Consider the following 16,990-nt stretch of genomic DNA (forward strand, 5'->3'; position numbering starts at 1 on the left):
GGTATAATTCTCATCAAATTTGCATTTGCCAAATATCCCTCTGGTTGACAAGTGGAAATTGGATTGGCGTAGAGCAAGGGTGGATGTCCCAGAAGTTTGAGAGAGACATTAGACTCGGCTGATGGTGAGAAAGCTGGGGAGAAATAGATGAAAGAGATATTTAGGGGTAAGTTTGATCATCTCTATGCATACCTCATACTTGTCAGCCTCTAAATGTTTGGTGACACCATTCTTTTTTTTTTTTTTTTTTTGAGACAGATTCTCACTCATTCACCCAGGCTGGAGTACAGTGGTGTGATCTCAGCTCACTGCAACTTCCGCCTCCCGGGTTCAAGCAATTCTCCTGCCTCAGCCTCCTGAGTAGCTGGGATTACAGGCACGTGCCACCATGCCCGCCTTATTTTTGTATTTTTAGTAGAGACGGGTTTTCACCATGTTTGTCAGGCTGGTCTTGAACTCCTGACCTTGTGATCCACCCGCCTCCGCTTCCCAGAGTGCTGGGATTACAGGCGTGATCCACTGCCCCTGGCCTGATGACACCATTCTGTAACTGGAACTACTCTCCCTATTTCAAACCCTCACCATTCTCTAATCACCACATGAAGTTAATACCACCAGAAACTTCCCTGGTGACCAGCCAGTATCACAGCCTTTGAAATCCTGGGGTTCTATATCCCCTTGAAACAAGCTCTTTCTTATGATGTATAATTTATATATATTGGCTTTATCTTCCCTACAAAATAGTAAGGTGCTTGACCACTGACATCTATCTTACTCATTTTTATTCCCTTCCCTCCCCCTCACATACACATTGCACTTTGGACACATTTTTCTAGATATTTAGTCAAGAATTGTTTGGTGACAAAAACCAGAAACCTGCTCAGACTAACTTAAAACAAGGGTTTCTTTGAAGTGGGGCTGGGACATGGCAGATGTTCCTGCTCTTTGCCTGCCAGCATTCGTTCTCTGCTAACAGCATCCAGCTGTCCCCTTTGAACAGTGTTCCTTTGCTTTCTCTTAGTCTGCATGGCTGGGTGGGGTCTCACTCCCCAGTGAGTTCTAAGGGTGGATTGACCGGAGGACCACAGTGTCTTGGTTCATAGGTAGATAGATGATCCAAACCATCCAATGAGCATCAGCCTCCCAGTTTTTCTAAACCTACTTGGAATGTGGGGTGTTTTCTCCATTGCTGTTACAAAGCCAGAACTTCTGGGAGTTTTGGTGAGCCCCGCACTTGGAGAATGAAGCCAACCCAGAGGAAAGCAGACAGAAGAGATAGAGGAGAACCCTGAGGACATGGTCTGGGCACCTGCAGCCATTTGTGCCTGGTCTTTGCAGCTCTGTCAGCCATTCAACTCCCTTGGGACTTAACTAGTTTGAGTTATGTGGATTTTTTTGGCACTTGGAACCAAAAGCAACCCAACAAATACTGTAGGCAGCCTTCAGAATTCAGGGGCAAGAATTTCAGCCACATCTCCCAGGAGCCTGGAATTGGGAATTCAGAGGCCAGGAGCACATGGCCATCTTAGGGGTGTGTCTCCTTCTGCCTTTCTGCATGCACGTCTGCTTCTTTCCTCTCTCTCTCTGCATATCAGCCATGTCCGGTTGAGCGGGGCAAGCCTCAGAATTGTCCAGTTTCTCAGTCAAGGGCCCAACAGCGACTGTGTGGAGCTTCTGGACCATATTCTGCATCCCCAAGTGATACCTTGGTTCTTCCAACTCAGATTTCAATTTTGTTTCTATCCTTGGCCCAACCTATGGGCAAGAAGTAGAACCAAAGTCTCATTACACACTCAGCAGGCTCTATGGAAGCCCTTTCAGAAATGGGTTGTGGGGCCAAGCATACAAAATGATGAACATGCCAGTTACATAACTGACTCCTATTCACCATTAATAAGTACAGATGGAAATCATATGGAGTGGCACCCACTTCAGCTTCAGAGCTCCAGCCAAGCCCCTGGTGGGAAGAGAATATCAGGTAACCATTCCTGCAAAAGGGAGAGCTGTGTTCAGACCCTTTTTTTTTTTTTTTTTTTGAGACGGAGTCTCACTCTGTCATCCAGGCTGGAGTGCAGTGGCATGGTCTCGGCTCACTGCAGTCTCCACCTCCTGGGTTCAAGTGATTCTCCCACCTCAGCCTCCCGAGTAGCTGGGACTACAGGCGTGTGCCACCACACCTGGCTAATTTTTGTATTTTTAGTAGAGACAAGGTTTCACTCTGTTGGCCAGGCTGGTCTCTAACTCCTGACCTCGTGATCCACGTGCCTCAGCCTCCTAAAGTGCTGGGATTACAGGCATGAGCCACCGTGCCCGGCCCTCTTGACACTTTTATTGTTTTCTGTGGGCTGAAATTATGACTCCGTAGTAAAATCTAATTACATCTTCCCTTAGCCTTATCTGAGATACACAGCATAAAGTCTCTCCCCTATCCGTCTGTGGACATCAGCACCCCAAGCCAAGTAGGATTCCTCATCACGGTGCTTTGACCAGGGTCTATAGTCCTGTCCGCATCCTTCCTGTTGGAAATGCTGTTTCGATTTGCTCTTGGCCCTCGCCACCATTCAGTCCTCCCCGCCATTCAGCCAGGGTGTTGCTCAGTTTCATTATCTGAAAGGAGAGCTAATAATTATACCTACATTGCAATGGGCTTGATGTAAGTTTTAATTAGAAAGTTATCTGGAGCCCTGAGCATATAGTAGCCCCTCTGTAAATGTAAACACCCTACCCCTACATCCCTTTTCTTACTAGTACTTCATGATTCTACCTTGATTTGACTGATCACTGGGAACATTATTGAGGTTTAGCAGGGACAAAATGTGATGCCAGGATTTTATTCTCCTTTTGAATGGAGAATTTTGCTTGTCTTCTTTTTTATTTATCCCTGGAGGCTCTCTGGGGGTCTAGCACATAAGGACCAAATTTTTCTTTCCCAGTCTGCTTCAAAGACTGCCGAAGAATCTCGATGGAGGGATAGAGGACCCGGGATGAATTGCTAGTCTCTAAAGTCAATACCTGTTCAGAGGCTACCCTGAAAGTGAATGATTACTGGTGGGGATAGCTTTGCCGAAATGGGCTGATGAATTGGGACCCATACAGTCACAACAAAGATTGTAATGCTGTTAGGAGATCAGATTAGATTTTTCTGGACTGCAATAGGCTGCAATCGTCTTGTTATGTCACTTTGTTTATTGTTTTGGGGCCCGACTTATTTTCTCGGTGCAGGTACATTCAAAATAACCGCTGTGACCACTCAAATCATTTGGGTAGAAGACATTTAATCCCACTGGTGTTCCCCCATTAATTAGCAGCTGCCCTAGGGCAATGGTTACCTAGTATTGTTCAGGAATGCTTTATCATGGCGGGAATTTCCTACCCAGTAAATTGCTAATGAAAATGTCATTTTCCTGCTGAGTTTACCTGACATACTATTTATCTTTCCATTGCCATTAGAGATAGAATTACTGTCAGATTTACTACAAAAAAAATGGAATTGATTTTTAATTAGGATTTCTAGAACTAACGGTTAAAGATGGGTTAAAGAAATGGAGCTGTGGTTTTCTCTTAAGTATCCCCAAGATTGCTGGCCACTGCTTAGTATAGTTAGAGGCCAGAGCTGTCATTTGCAGTAAGCATGCCTCACAGTTAACCCTTCTTACTTTCGTTTGGAACAAGAATGTGGACAAATGCCTGCCCGTCCCTGCCTCCCTCCCTTTTGCAAGCCAGGAGTGTCATAGTGTCAAAATAGAACAGATTGCTTTGGTTTGTGTAACAAGGGACGCTAAAATTGCAATCTTACCTTCGCAGGCGACTCAGGGAATACTCTGATAACCTCATGCAGGCATTTCATATACAGGCAATTATAGGGAGATAGATTAGGGTGTCCAGAAGAATCATAACTTCCCTTTGCCTGATTTATAAGCTATATCCTTATTTTTTCATAATACCATTTATAATATCAGCACCATCTGGACAGATGTCTATGGGAGTTGGTTTCTCCAAAGCATATGCTGGTGCCTGGCTGGCGTGGGACACAGTTTATTGGAGGCAGACTCCTTGGAAGAACCCATCCAAGGAGAGGTTATGAGCTCAGGTTCTGGGGTCAGGCTTGGGTCTGAGTCCCACCTCTACCACTCACGAGCTGTGTGATAGTGGGCAAGTAGCTCACCCTCTCTGAGCTCTGGTTTCCTCTTCATAAATACAGGGTAACACGGGTTCTTATGCTGTAGGATCGTTGCCAGCAGCAAATGAACTGAATCTTGTAAATGGATTAAAACTGGACCTCACATGTAGTACTCAGTAAATACTAATTATTGTTAGAAAGGCAGATTATGGGGGACTCTGCTCATTATTTATTCACCCAAATGTCTGTTAGTTTGTATGATATTACTAGACACCCACCCCTAATACTACCTTCAGCTATGGACTCAATTGTATTGGTCACGGTAGGGAAAGGTATTTTCACTGCCTGTTCTTCTGTCTTGCTTTCTTGTCCACATGGCCAGTATCTGCCTTTCCTTTCTCACGCTGGTGTTCCATCTGCATGAAGCCTGGGCTCCCCATTATCCCTTCCTTAGTCCCCAGCCTAGGACACTGAAGGTGAGAGATGGAAGAAGACAAAGAAGATCCGCCATCCTCAGAATCATGAGTTGGAAAGTACTGATGTCCTGGCACAGCAGGAATACCAGAAGGGTCTCTGAGCGGCCCTTTGGCTTGCTTCCCATAGGCAGCCACCACGTGCCCCTCCTGGTAAATGCTTTATACCTTAAAAGAGATTATTGAAAGGAAAGACATGAGTGTCTCAAAGTGGTATTTTGGTACTAAAGGATGTCTTAAAATAGCAGCCCTACGTTTTCCGCTGGGGCAGAAAGGAGAGAGAGAACATGAAGCCTGGAAAAGCCAAAATGATCACTGAGCATTATCTTCCCTTGATGGGTAAGAGGGCTCTCTGCGAGAAGCAGCCATGCACTTCGACTGATGGGCTCCTGTGGGAAGAAAGGAGCCTCCTGATTATGTGAAGGTGGGAAAAGCCCTCTCTAAGGATGGCAGCAGTGACACCCAGCTGGCTGGAGTCCATTTAGGCTGGAGGAAGAGGAGAAGGAGGATAGGTCTGTGTTGTTCCTTTGCAAGCCTGACCTGAGACCCAGAAGACAATCAACTGGCTGGCTGTAAGTGACCAGGTGACAGCTGCTTTCTTGTTCACGAGCCTCTTCTTCTACATGCTCTGTCTTTTCAGATACATATGCTGAGTTCCACCAAAGAATCCCTGACTCACAAGCCTTCAAGGCCAATGCACATAACACAGGTTCTCTGGGGGATACTGAGGAGATGTGTTACAGGGTATACTCTATTGTAAGCAACTTAAAAATCCATGCTAGGTGGGGCGTGGCAGCTCACACCTATAATCCCAGTACTTTGGGAGGCTGAGGCAGGTGGATCACTTGAGCCCAGGGGTTCAAGACAAGTGTGGGCAACAAAGTGAGACCCCCGTCTCTACCAAAAAAATTAAATAAATAGGCTGGATGCGGTGGCTTATGCCTGTAATCCCAGCACTTTGGGAGGCTGAGGCAGGCGGATCACCAGAGGTCAGGAGTTCAAGACAAGCCTGACCAGCATGGTGAAACCCTGTCTCTACAAAAATACAAAAATTAGCCAGGCCTGGTGGTAGGTGCCTGTAATCCCAGCTACTCAGGAGGCTGAGGCAGGAGAATTGCTTAAACCCAGGAGGCAGAGGTTGCAGGAGCCAAAACTGACTCCATCTCAAAAAAAAAAAAAAAAAAATAGCTGAGTGTGGCAGTGTATGCCTGTGGTCCTAGCTACATAGGAGGCTGAGGCAGGAGAATTGCTTGAGCCCAGGAGGTTGTGGCTGCAGTGAGCCAAGATTGCACCATTGCTCTCCAGCCTGGGTGACTGTGCAAGACCCTATCTTAAAAAAAAAAAAAATCCATGCCTGTTCTCCAAATTCCAACTCTGAGGGCTTCTTTGTCTTTCCTTCTACATAAAGGATCAGCAAACTTTTTCTTAAATGGCCATACATGATAAATACTTTAGCCTTTGCAAGCCAAGAGCCAAAATTTAAGAAATTAGATAGGTACCCAGGCCTGGCGCAGTGGCTCACGCCTGTAATCCCAACACTTTGGGAGGCCAAGGCTGGTCGATCACCTGAGGTCAGGAGTTCAAGACAAGCCTGGCCAACATGGTGAAACCCTATCTCTACTAAAAATACAGAAAATTAGCCAAGCATGGTAGTATGCCTGTAGTCCCAGCTACTCAGGAGGCTGAGGCAGGGGAATCGCTTGAACCCGGAGGTAGAGGTTGTAGTGAGCTGAGATCATGCCACTGCACTCCAGCCTGGGTGACAGAGCAGGACCTTATCACACACACACACACAAAAGGAAATTATATAGATACTCATATGACCATCTAAAATGTAATAATTTTTTTAAAATGCAAAAATTTTTCATAGTTCAGGGGTGTTACAAAAAGAGCTGGATTCAGCCAGTGGACTCTAGCTTGCCAACATCAGTCCTACATAATCCTCAAAGTTCTGACTCCCCATTTTGCCCTGATATATGCAAAGCACTCAGATCCTTCAGCTGCGCCCCAGTTAGTATCCTTGAGCCCAACCCAGTTCACAAAAACAGACAGATGCTACAACAAGCTCTTCAGGGGTTCTCAATGGTTAACAGAGGCAAACTTGCTTGAAAACGATCAGGGTTATGGATAGCTATAGTTTTTCCTGTCATATGAGGGAAGATTAGGGACACTGGTGGAAAGGGAGCAGCATCTCAGGGTTTCTGCCTATGAGTCAGTGAAATGAGGTTATGTGTCAGAGTAACGGTAATGCCTCTTGGTCTGTTCTGAGGGGAACTGGTCCGGTGATTTGTGGAAGAGAATGAAACCCGTTACTGCTATATCCGTGTTTATGTCCAGCTCCACTACAAGGTATGTACCTACATCAGGTAAGATAAGGCGTCTTAATGCTGGAGTTATTTTTCTTCAGAAACCTTCCAAGACAAATCACCCAGCTACCAAACTACACAGAAGTCTGGATTTCTTTAGACACAGCTCTCAGTTATCATTTCTTTATTCATTTGTTCAACAAACATTCATTAGACATTTACCATCTTCAGAGATAAAATATGCAGCTAATAAATGGAGCTCTCATCTAGATAGGGAGAAAAATTGCATAAATGGACAAATACAAAAAGTCTCATGAGTGTGGAGATAAACATCTACTCAGACTAAAATGGGAATGTATGGGAGCGATACCTCCCTAGATTGAGAAAGATAGGAAGACTTTTTTTTTTTTTTTTTTTTTTTTGAGACAGATTCTCACTCTGTCACTCAGGCTGGAGTGCAGTGGCACAATCTCAGCTCACTGCAACCTCTGCCTCCCGGGTTCCAGCAATTCTCCTGCCTCAGTCTCCCAAGTAGCTGGGATTATGGGTGCATGCCACCACACCTAGCTAATTTTTCTATTTTAGTACAGACAGGGTTTCACCATGTTTGCCAGGCTGGTCTCAAACTCCTGACCTCAGGTGATCTGCCCATCTCAGCATCCCAAAGTGCTGGAATTACAGGCGTGAGCCACCGTGCCCAACCAGGAAGACTTTCAAAAAAGGGGCAATTAGTATAGGTAGCCCAAAAGGCAGGGATGGGGAGAGGTATTTGGTACAAAGACAAAGTCCCAGTAGAACCCAGTATGTAAGAGAACTTAAAATGTTTGGGATAGAAGGACTGTTTGGAGGGAATGCATCTATGTGTGTGTGTGTGTTTGTGTGTGTGTGTGTGTGTGTGTTGGGCACAATACTGGAGCAATGGTAAAAAATTAGGCTGACCAGCTAGGCAACAGGAAGAAAATGAAAGTTCATCTCTCCTTTTCTTAGTGTTCATTCTTTATGCTTAAAACAATGGGAAGCCATTGGGAAACAAACAAGAATGATATGCTCAGATTTGTGTTTTTAAGAAATGAAAAATGCACAAGTCCTGTTGCTCCTTTATGGCCCCAGGGTCTCTAGAAAGAACTTCAGACTCCTGAGCCTGCATTCAAGTCCCTTTGCAAACTAGCCCTTCTTGGCCTTTCCTGTTTCCCTTGTTTTGGGGAAAATATATGGAAAATGTTTAAAAATGTAAAACCATTCATCACTCAAGGGTGTTAAAAAAGAGCTGGATTGGGCCACTGGACTATAGCTTGCCAACTTCTGTGCTACATAATCCTCAAAGGTTTTTTGTTTTTTTTTTTTTGAGATGGAGTCTCGCTCTGTCGCCCAGGCTAGAGTGTGGTGGTGTAATCTCGGCTTGCCGCAACCTCCGCCTCCCAGGTTCGATCTATTCTCTGGCCTCAGCCTCCCAAGTAGCTTGGGATTACAGGTGCGCACCACCACACCCAGCTAATTTTTGCATTTTTAGTAGATGTGGGGTTTTCCCATGTTGGCCAGTCTGGTCTCGAACTCCTGATCTCAGGTGTTCTGCCTGCCTTGGCCTCCCAAAGTGCTGGGATCACAGGTGTGAGCCACCGTGCCCAGCCTCAAAGTTCTGATTCCCCATTTTGCCCTGATATATACAAAGCACTCAGATCCTTCAGCTCTGCCTCTGTTTGTATCCTCGAGCCCATGCACCCTCCTCTGCCATTCACCCCAAACACCAGTCATTCTGGACCATTTACTTTTTCCCTCAGTAGGTCATTCATTTTTGTCTTTGTTATCTATTGCTGCATTACAAATGCCCCAAAGCTCAGTAGCTTAAAACACAAACATTTATTATCTCACTCAGTTTCCAAGCATCAGGAATCCAAGAGTGGTTTAGCTGGGTGGCTCTGGCTCGGGGTTTCACATGAGATTGCAGTTAAGACATCAGCCAGCTGGGGATGTCACTTATCTGAAGGTTCAACTGGGGACCAAGACTGGAGGCTCTACTCCCATGACCGTTTACTCCATAGCAACGGGCTGTGTAGCTTGGCTTCTCACTGGCTGTAGGCAAGAGGCCTCAGTTCCTCACCATGTAGAGCTTTAGGTCTGTTTATGTATTCTCATGATGTGGGAGTTAACTTCCCCTAGAACCAGCAATTCAAGAGAGAGGACAAAGAGGAAGCCAAAATGCCTTCCATGGCCTAATCGTGCGTGTACCTTTTGTGTCCGCCATATTCCATTTGTTAGAAGCAAGTCACTAAGTTCTCCCCGTACTCAAGAGAATAGGAATTGGGCTCCAACTCTTTAATGGGAGAGTATCAGAGATTTTGTGGACGTTTTTCAAAAACGTACATACTTAGAGTGTTGATGAACATTTGCCTAAGCCAGTGGTTTTCGACTGGGGGCAATTTTGCCCTTTTCCCCTCAGGGGACATTCAGCAACATCTGAGGACATTTTTGACTGTTTCAAGTGGAGTACAGTGTGCTACTGGCATCCAGTGACTAAAGGCCAGGGGGATGCTGCCAAACATCCTACAATGCACAGGGTGGCCCCTTGCCCCCAGCAAAGAATGATCCAGCTCAAATATCAATGATGCTGATGCTGAGAAGCCCTGGTCTGAGCTGCTAGTAGCTGTGTGACTTTGGGGAAGTGAATTACTCTTTCTAAACTTAGTTCCCTCAGTTGTAAAATGAGGACACCATATAATCCACCTGGTAGAAAATAAGATAAAGCATGTAAAGCACTTAGACTATGATTCAAAGGAGTACCTACTCTGTGCTAGGCTGTGTCTATGCTAGATACAGGGGACTTGGAAATGAACTAGGCAGGCACAGGCCCTGACCTCACAGCATTTTGCATTTGGAGAATTAATCATAGCATCAGTCTGAGTTTTCGTTTTAATTTATCATGCATAGATCATTGTTCCATTTGCCTGTGAAAGTCACAAAAACGTGTCTGGCCTACCTCAGTGTTTAGCAGTGTGCTTGGTACTAACAAGATAGTCAATGCTTGTTGAATTGAATTTCACCTGCTCATTCCTTAAGATAAATACTTTTTGTGTCATTTTGAGGTACTCAAGATTGTACAACGTACAGTCTATTTAGTGACAGCTTTCAATTTTGCTAAAAGGATTTGGGGAAGAGCACTCTATTCAACGTATTCTTCAATTGTGAGATAAATCCTAATGTGAGAAATGTTATAATTTGAAAAACAAATGTGCATAGTAAAATTGAATAAATATAGTAACATCATTTGTTTGTATCTTAGTCTACTAATTTTGAGCGAAAGAAGGCAACATTCCAATTCCTCTATTATTTTCCCACAGATATGGTCTTGATACCAATGTATTAGTTTTCTATTGCTGCTGCAGCTAATTATCTCCACCTAAGTGGCTCAAACAACACAAATGTATTAGCCTGATAGTCATGAAGCTTAGAAGGCCAGTAAAAATCTTACTAGGCTAAAGGCAAGGTGTTGACAGGGCTGCTGTCCTTCTGGAGTCTCTAGGGAATAATGTTTCCTGGCCTTCTCCAGCTTCTAGAGGCCACCAGCATTCTTTGGCTTGTGGACCCATCCTCCTTCCAGCAATGGAAAGTCAGTGCTTCTTCCAGCAACGGAAAGTCAAGTTGTTTGCACATTGCATCACCCTGACCTGCCATAATCTCATCTCCATCTGACTTGCCTCTTCTGTCTCCTCCTTCTACTTTTAAGGATCCTTGTGATTACATCAGACCCATCTGAATAATCTCTCTGTTTTCAAATCAGCAGATTAGCAATTTAATTTTATCTGCAAACCTAATTCCATCTTTCCCATGCCACCCAATGTATTCTCAGGTCCTAGGGATTCAAACATGGACATCTTTAAGATGGGATGGTGGGGAGGATATTGTTCCACCTACCATGGCCTGTGATAGCAAAGGAACCACAATATCCAACTAGACTTGTAAGGTAATCCAAAATACATCTTGTAACATAGGGAAAGTTGCACATTAGTTAACGTTATCCAGCTGGAAGGATGAATTCCAGCCACTGCTTTGAAATGGTAAGATCCAGAGATACTGTAATTCCATGCTTCCTGTCCCTGGGTGAAGTGAGACTCAATCACTTTCTGCATAAGCAAATGGAACCTGTAAACTTCAATTTGTCTACTCCACCATTCCAACATAACGTTGCTCAGTGCCGTGAAACATGACTCTTCAAAAATCTATTATGTGACAAGCTGGGTGGTTTATGACACAAATATTGTATTTTACACACCTCATTTGCAGTTAAATTATTGAACATCTGACAACACAGGCCATGTTCTGCTTCTTAGTGCAAATCCATTAGAGGGGTTTTTTTTTTTTTTTTGGTTGTTGCTGTTAAATTAGGGCTTTAACATTTCTAGATGTGAAGAGTGAATTTATTCCATAATGATTAAAAATCATTTTGTAATTAGATTTGAATGAATAGGGAGTTATTGGAAAAGCCAGGCCTAACATTCAGCTTCTGAAGGAACAACCCCAGTGCTCACATTTTGATGGTATTTTCTGTTGTGCCACTTGCCTGTTTCATAATAAATGAAATTAAAGGTCAAAGGGGGAAAAGACCAATGAGAATTGAGACCAGGAAGATAAATCTCCAGAAAGATTTTAATTTTCATTTTCATTCTGAGATAGATCAAGCTTTGGATTTTTAAAACCTTGGCTTATCCCATCCTCTCAGTGATTAGACTATTTATTGCCTACAACAGAGGTCATAACATTGAAGTCCATTAGGGCTAGGCAGTTAGTGGGAGTGAAATGAGCTTAGTGTATTAGGGAGGGGTGGGGACTGTGGAAAATTGGAGAGCATATGCCCTCTCTAAATGTGTAGCTGCTACTCAGCTCCAGTGGATTTTTCTGAAAGGGAATGGGAGCCCAGTCTTAGCAAATTTCCCAACTTTTCACAAGAAACCAAAATTTTGGATTTCTATGTAAAATCTTCAGATTTCAAAATATAGGCTATAAATACAGAGTTTAAAAAAGAAAATTACTCGGGTTAAAGAAAACACGTATACAGTCCCAAAGTAGCTCAGAGGCCGTTCATTTGAGATTGATTTCTAGGCTCCAGTGTTGCCACACACACTGCTTGCAGAAGGTCTTCCAATGCTACAAACTTTGAAGGAAGCAGTACCATCTAAGGGTGGTACCATGAGGTGTGGTTCGCAGAATAGACTCTTAAACAGTCTATAAACAGAAATGCCTGCTTCGGCATCTATTAATGGTTAATGACCTTAGGCAAATTACTTAACATCTCTGTCTCCATATTGGTTTCTTCTTCCTATAAAATGTGAACATTATCTATCTCATAAGGTTATTTTGAAGATGTAAAATCACTTTCTGTTTGATTCCAGTGGCTACTGGATATAGGAAATGCTTGTGGTCTTGTTACTGATAAAGAAATTAAGGCAACTCATATTTGGAGTTCAGATGACTTTGCCCAAGGTCAAATAGTAAATGTGGTTCTGTACATTGCCTGGTTATTGGTGAAAGTGTCGATGACTATCTCATAATTGGTATAAAAGGGGGAAAAATGAGGTTCATGAGTTGGGTGCTAAGATGCTCAAGGCTTATTTCATTAATACTTGATAAATATGCCACATGAATACTGAGAAATGTCATGCGCTTCTGACTCAGCAGAATGGCTTATTTTCTCATTGTTGGAGCTTGGAGCAAGATTGAAAACACAATCATGTCACTACAATGGCTCCCTACTGCCCTTGGGCTGAATCCTGATTATTTAGTATAGCTTTAGGGTTCTTCATGTCTGGTCTTTCCTTAACACTTCCTGCCTTATGTTATTTGTCCCAACCCTACTGATCTCTCTCCATTCCAGAATGTATCATGTCCTCCATTACTTCTGCAAATTGCACATTATTCCCTCTGCCTGAAACTTCCATTTTAATTGATTGTTTGTTTATTTATTGGATCTCAGGAGCATAAGTTGAGCTAATCAAATTTCCTAGCCTATGGTGCATCATATATGGTCAATTATTGTCTTGTTTTACTATTCATTTATTTCTTCCTGTATGTACCTAGTCCCCAATTTCATTTCCCTTCCCCTAGGGGAGCCCTTTCTCATGTATTAGACATGACATGTGTTTGTAAATATTATAAAATATGCAGAGTTACTTTGATGGTGAGTGTTTTTAATTAACATAAATAGCACTGTGTTGGAAACCCCATTCTGAGGCTTTCTTCATTCAGCATTGTTTGACAATCTATCCAAATTGCTTTCTGTATAATTTGCTTTCTATAAAATTGCTTGTGACTTCCTTGTGCTGTATGATTTTCTATAACGTGCATCTATCACACTTTACTTAGCCAATCCCCTAATGATGGACACCTGAGTTGCCTGCAACTTCTTGATGCTACAAAGAAAGTTGATGCCTTAAATTCATCCTTTTATGAGCATGCGAGCATTCCCCTAGGGTATATACCTAGGAGAGAGATTAATAGGCAGTAAGGCACACACATACTTATGTTGACCAAGACTCACCACATAACTTTTCCAAATGGTGTTGCCAGTTTACATTCGCACCAGGAAGAAAGGAGAGCTTACAGCTTCATGCTTCTTGGCATTTGCCATCTTTCTACTGTTCTGTCATTCTGATGGGTAGGAAGTAGTGCCTTGTTATAATTTGCATTTCTCTGGTTATTAAAGAGGTTGAGCATCTCTTCATAGGTCATACAGCCATTTAGGTTTCTCCATATCTGAATCATCTGATGATGATTTTTTTTGTATCTTTCCATTGGGTTTACTTTGGTTTTTTTCCTAATTTAGAGGAGTTCTTTGTATATTCTAGATAGCTATCCCTTGTTGCTTCTGGATGTTGTAGATATCAAGTAGGGTCTGCCATATGCAGACCTTCCTTTTCTTTGTCTGGCTAATTTCAACTCATTCTTTGGCATCAGCCTAGACATCCTTTCCTCTGTGAAGCATTGGACAGGCTCCCTGGATTCTGTTACCCATCTTTGGTACATTCTTACTGGCACCTGTACTTTGCCTGTTATTGTATCTATCATATCATCTATTTGAGTCCCAGTTTCCCCAGAGTGATTTTGGGCTCCCTGAGGCTGTCACGTCTTGTTCAGTGTAACATCTCCAGCTCCTATTTCAGGGCTTAGAATAAAGAATCGGAACAAATATTTCTTAAAACAATGAGAAGTAAACTCATTTGTTAAATACTTCTTTTGCACTGGACCTGACATATGTGCATTACAGGGAACAATCTATTCAACCAGCCCAAGGACTGTGCAAGAGAGGACTTGTTATCCCCATTTTACAGATGAGAAAACAGAGATGAAGTGTGGAATGTGCAGAAGGAGGGATAGGCGACTACAAACAAAAGCTGGTTCCCTCAGTCATTCTACATATAAACCCCATAGCCCAAGCTACCAAATTAGAGTTTTAAAAGTTCTTGCTGAAAGACATGGAATCAACCAAAATGCCCATCAGTGATAGACTGGATAAAGAAAATGTGGTACATATACACCATGGAATACTATGATGCAGCCATAAAAAGGCATGAGATCATGTCCTTTGCAGGAACATGGATGAAGCTTGAAGACACTATCCTCAGCAAACTAATGGAGGAACAGAACACCTAACACTGCATGTTCTCACTTATAAGGAGGAGCTGAACAATGAGAACACATGGACACAGGGAGAGGAGCAACGTACACTGGGGCCTGTTGGGGGAGGGTGGAGGTGGGAGAGGGAGAGCATTAGGAAAAAGAGCTAATGCATGCTGGGCGTAATACCTAGGTGATGGGTTGATAGGTGCAACAAACCACCATGGCACATGTTTACCTACGTAACAAACCTGCATATCCTGTACATGCATACACCCTGGAACTTAAAAAATTTAATTTAATTTAAAAAAAGTTCTTGCCAAAACCATAATCATTTATTTGCCCTCAAATATTTCTTTTATTCTTAACATGGCTACAAGAATCTGATGTCTCTGCTCCTGCCTCTCCAGCCTCATCTCCCCCACCTCCTCCTCTTTCTGAGTTTCAGGAGTACCAGTTTTCCTACAGTTCCTCAAATACTCCTGCCTCTCTTCAGAGGAAAAATTCTCAGCCTCCAATTCAAATATCAATCACCTAGGGATCTTGTTAAAAATTAAGATTCTTCATTAGAAAAAGGCAAATCAAAACCACAATGAGATGCCATCTCACACTAGTCAGAAAGGCTATTATTGAAAAGTGAAAAAACAGCAAATGGTGGCAAGGCTGCAGAGAAAAGGGAATGCTTGTACACTGTTGATGGGAATGTAAATTAATTCAGCCACCATGGAAAGCAGTTTGAAGATTGCTCAAAGAACTTAAAATAGAACTACCATTTGACCCAGCAATCCCATTACTATATACTCAAAGGAATATAAATCGTTCTACAGAAAAGACACATGCATTTCCATGTTCATAGCAGCACTATTCGTAATAGCAAAGATGTAGAATCTACGTAGGTGCCCTTCAGCGGGGGACTGGATAAAGAAAATATGGTACATATACACCATGGAATACTACATAGTATATGGTATATATACACCATGCATATGGTACATATACACCATGGAATGTGTAAATATACACCATGTACATATACACCATATAGGTACATATACACCATGGTATACATATGCACCATGTACATATACACCATGGAATACTACATAGTCATAAAGAAGAATGAAATATCTTTTGCAGCAACATGGATATAACTGGAGGCCATTATCCTAAGCCAATTAATGCAGGGACAGAAAACCAAACACTATATGTTCTCACTTGTAAGTGGGAGCTAAAAATTGGGTACACATGGACATAAAGATGGCAACAGTAGACACTGGGAACTACCAGAGAGGGGAGAGAAGGAGGGCAAGGGTTGAAAAACTAACTTGGGTACTATGGTCACTACCTGGGTGATGAAATCATTTATACCACAAATCTCAGTATCATCCAATATATTCCTATGTAACAAACCTGCACATGTTCTCCCTGAATCTAAAATAAAAGTCGAAAGTATTTTTTAAAATTTTTAAGATTTTAGGCCAGGTGTGGTGGCTCACGCCTGTAATCCCAGCACTTTGGGAGGCCGAGGTGGGTGGATCACCTGAGGTTGGGAGTTTGAGACCAGCCTGGCCAACATGGTGAAACCCCGTCTCTACTAAAAATACAAAAATTAGCCGGGTGTGGTGGCACACATCTGTCACCCCAGCTACTCAGGAGTCTGAGGCAGGAGAATCGCTTGAACCCAGGAGGCAGAGGCTGCAGTGAGCTGGGATTGCACCACTGCACTACGGCCTGGGAGACACAGTGAGACTCCACCTAAAATAAATAAATAAATAAATAAATATTACATCTGAGGCAGGGCTTGAGCATCTGCACTTCTAACAAGTTCCCAGACATTGCTGATGCTGCTGGTCTGCAGATCCCCCTGGGCACCCAGGGTTTAGAACACTCCTCCAGCAACCCTCCCCTCCCCACTAACTGCTCATGCTTCTGAGCCCAGCTTAAATATCACTATATCAAGGAACTCTTCCCTAACCCAGAGTGTACTAGGAAATAGGTCCTCATTTCACTTCCTCCTTGCTTTTTGAAGCTCCTAATACCATCATATCCATGAGTCACCAGATGAATTCTTTAATGTCTGTGTCCCAAACTAAAATATAAGGTCCATGAAGGAAGGATTCACCAGTGTAATCCCTGTACCTGACCCTGATGTGCCCATAGTAGGAACTCAGTATGTGTTGAATGAAAGAAGGACTGAATGGGGATGACTATCCAAACATATTTGATTTAGAGACCCCATGTGATGTGGTTTGGCTCTGTGTCTCCACCCAAACCTCATCTTGAATTTAGCTCCCATAATTCCCACGTGTTGTGGAAGGGACCCAGGGGGAGATGATTGAATCATGGGGGTAGTTTCCCCCATACTGTTCTCGTGGTAGTGAGTAAGTCTCAGGAGATCTGGTGGTTTTATAAGGGGTTTCCCCTTTCGCATGGCTCTCATTTTTCTCTCTTGCTGCTGCCATGTAAAACGTGCCTTTCGCCTTCCA

This window comes from Pongo abelii, chromosome 18 (assembly GCF_028885655.2).
Source record: "Pongo abelii isolate AG06213 chromosome 18, NHGRI_mPonAbe1-v2.0_pri, whole genome shotgun sequence".
NCBI classification, from domain to species: domain Eukaryota; kingdom Metazoa; phylum Chordata; class Mammalia; order Primates; family Hominidae; genus Pongo; species Pongo abelii.